Source organism: Triticum aestivum, unplaced genomic scaffold (genome assembly GCF_018294505.1).
Source record: "Triticum aestivum cultivar Chinese Spring unplaced genomic scaffold, IWGSC CS RefSeq v2.1 scaffold53392, whole genome shotgun sequence".
Taxonomy (NCBI): domain Eukaryota; kingdom Viridiplantae; phylum Streptophyta; class Magnoliopsida; order Poales; family Poaceae; genus Triticum; species Triticum aestivum.
In genome coordinates this window covers 3,136-6,690 of record NW_025234861.1, presented here as the reverse complement: position 1 = coordinate 6,690, position 3,555 = coordinate 3,136, and the positions used below count along the sequence as shown (strand labels likewise).

Below are 3,555 nucleotides of genomic sequence, written 5' to 3'. Positions count from 1 at the left end.
TATATATATATATATATATATATATATATATATATATATATATATATATATATATATATATATATATATATGTTGGTCACACTCCACCTCCACTTCTGATGTGTGACTAAATATTGCACCTCCACCTCGGTGCCATACATGAGTGCTTTGATTTATTTGGAATATGAGAGTTATTCACATGAGCGAAGCCCACTAATTCTAACAGTCGGTACTGATTTGTTGCAAGTAGTTGGAGTAATGCCTTTCTTTGTTTTCTCTTCCTCTTTTTATTATTATTTTTGGTTGTGTGTATGCTTCGACTAGGTCATGACATTGTATTGGTGTGCAGAGGCTGCGTGCAATTCGTAACATTCTTATATCAATATTTGTGCAAAAATAAATAAATCTTAATATTACTCTTTATAAAGAAACACAAACTGATCTTTACCGGCCGCAACTAACTTTTCACAATGGCCAGGTCGCCATAAACATGATTATTTAATTTTATTGCAGTGTACATAGACTTCATGATACATCAATATAATAGTATAGGCACTCCCACTGCTAGATGCAACACAAGCATGCATCTCAGAACTCTAGACCAGATCCTTTGAACTTTTCCTCCACGAGGCGATCCATTTTTTCTCCCATTTCATTGCTCATATGGTTCACCCAGTCCCCCACCTTCCCTTTCCTAAACAGTGAGGAGTGTTGGATGAAAATCTTACCTCCTGCACGCTCCGCACCGTCTGTTTTGTTAACGTCTAGGTTGCGAAGTGATTCAAAGCTGCAAAAGCTCACAACCTGATCGACGACCCCACTCTTCTCCTCCTCTTCGGTGAAGGGCACATCGAGGAAGCTTGCGAGCTTCCTAACGACCATGAACGGATCAGACACAATCTCTTCATACTTGAGAAACATTACCTCTTGCGGCCTCGCCAAGCTTTCTTTCCAGTACCGGAGATAATGGTCCCAGAAGGGCCCGAATGGGGAGAACCCTTCGCAAAACATGCTGAATGCATCGTCGAGGGTGATAGGAGCCCCTTTGCCCATCTTGTTGTCGAAGTGCCACCTTGACACGAAGGCGTCTTTGGGCTCGCGGCAGAGGTACACGACCCTGCAGCCGACGGTAGAGACGGCGGGCGGGAGGAGCGAGAGAGGCAGGTGGGTGGCGAGCAGCCTCGGCGAAGGGAGCGTCTCGAGGAAGTCGAGGTCTCCACCCACGGCTCCGATGAAGGGCACGACCCGTTGTGGGTTGGTTGGTTGTGAGCAGAGGGCTGTCGGTGAAGTCGCAGCGGGAGCGGCTGCAGATGGTGAAGGCGAGGGCCTTGAGCCAGGTGGTGCCGCTCTTGGGGTGGGTGGCGAGGATGATGTCGTCGCGCCGGGGCTTGAAGTTGTCTCTCACGAGCATGAATTTCCTCAGCATGTGTGATCTCAGCCAGCAGTTGTTGTAGAGGGTGAGCGGCGTCGACCATCCTTCCCTTGTGGGAAATGTGGCCACGAGAGCTTCAGCTGGGTCATTGCCGGAGCTCTCTTTGATCTCAGATCCAACCTGTGCCATACTGAGTGAGAGGTGGAAGAGTTTGTGGGTCGACCTTAGCTAAGGGATTTAGGGGTGTTATATAGAGGTAACCATGACTGACTGGTAGCAGATGTTATGAGCGAAGCCAGGGGTGTCGATGTCTTCAGTAAAAACAGAGTAAGGTGTTGATTTCTTTAGTCAGGTAGGTTCATGACAGGGATGTGCTAGCTAGCCATTCCTACCTGCCTACTGCCATCAATCAATCATCCTCGTCTCCATCTTCATACTTTTTGCTCGCCTCTGCCCTCATTTCTCTCACTGGCCGTAGGGCATAGCATCAGTCGATTCAGAGCAAAACCTTCTCTCTTTTTTTGTTTCTCTTACGTGGTTCTCATAGTAATAGTATTTTTCAGATTCCCAACAAGCTCCATGAAATTTTGGAGGTTAACCGTGGGTCATGCTTCCTCCTTACTACCTCCGTCCTGATTTAATGGTCCCCTTTGTAATTTGTGCTAAATTTTGACTAAAGATTTAACTGACAAAATGTTAGTGCATGTCAACAAAAATTATATCCTTGGATTCGTATTTGAACATAGTTTTGAATGATATAAATTTTAGTGACATGCATGAACATTTTGTTAGTTAAATTTATGGTCAAATTTTGACGCATATTACAATAAGGACCAATAAATCAGGATGGAGGTACTACATTGTAGTAGACATTTAAAATTGTACTTATCGATGTTCCCATATCTGGCACAATAATCCAGACTATGGCACTACAGGAATCAACTTATTTGCCATCTGCCATGGCTGACGGCAAATGCACCAAAAGCGGACGACAAAGCTCTTTGTCGTCCGCCACCGACGACAAATGTGCCCGGCAAAGAGAGTGACGGTAAACAGGTTCTTTGATGTCCTCTTCTTCAAAGCGGACGGCAAAGGCCCTTTGCCGTTGGTGGCAGACGGCAAAGAGTTTAGACGGCAAAAAAGATACGTTAGCCACGTTAGGTGGCTAACGGGAGGATTTGTTGTGTGCCACCAACGGCAAAGGTGCTTTGACACGTCACCCGGTCAAACCGAGCGCGTCGCCCGGTCAAACCGACTGTCGTGGTACTAAGACTGACAGTAAGAATATGGGGTACGTAGGAGGAGGAAAGGCCCTAGCTACAGTGAGGTTGTACGCAAGTGTTTACGAGTTCAGGCCCCTCTCGGAGGAGGTAAAAGCCCTACGTCTCGATGCCCGAGGCGGTCGACAGGATTTCAGTATATGCATGTGTGTTACAGGGGGTGCAAACCCTTGTCCCACAGGAGGGGGTGGCTTATATAGAGTGCGTCAGGACCCCAGCCCTCCTCCGTTACAGAGAGTTCAATGTACATAAAGGAGGGGCGTTACTGATAACGCCAGCTATAAGTGTCATTAATGCCCATGAAGACTACGGAGTGAATGCCGGACCGTTGCAGTTCCGTGTGACTCCTGGTCTTCATAGGTCGAGTAGTTTCTTGTATGGTCGAGTGGTCTTCGAAAAGGTGGGATACCCGAGTGATATGATTGGTCGAGTGGATTTCACTCGACGTCTTCGTTGGGTACTCCCTGTTGTCTCTTGAGCTTCTTTGCTTCTAGGGTAGTGACCTTGGGTAGGGTATGTTGGTTAGGCCTATGACCCTACCCTAGGTCTATATCCTCATCACTAGCCCCCGAATGGATTGAGGTCCGAGTGGGGAGAAGATTGAAGTGGATTTTGCTTCGACCCTTGTGCTTCACGAATACTTGTGTTGAATGGGAGGTTCGCATTGGAACTTCAACTTCGTTTCAGTCACCTCGATCGATTCAGAAGTTGCCGAGTGAATTAGTAGCATCATCTATCGATTGTTGCCTTCTGTTGCGAGATCTTCGACGCGATTGGTTACTGCGTATCCCGGATTTGGCAGGATTCGAAATTTCGGGGAAGAGCGAGGGGTGGAGCGTGCCGCGGTAATCGGGACGAATAGGTAGGAATGCCTCGATCCCCGCGCCACCTTTTTCGCCACGTATCCAGCGCACGACTGCTGCG

General features: G+C 47.3%; 1 pseudogene; it reads right to left on the bottom strand.

The window, feature by feature from the left end:
• Window positions 1–464: 464 nt before the first annotated feature.
• Window positions 465–1,602, bottom strand: LOC123176246 (cytosolic sulfotransferase 15-like; annotated as a pseudogene).
• Window positions 1,603–3,555: the final 1,953 nt, after the last annotated feature.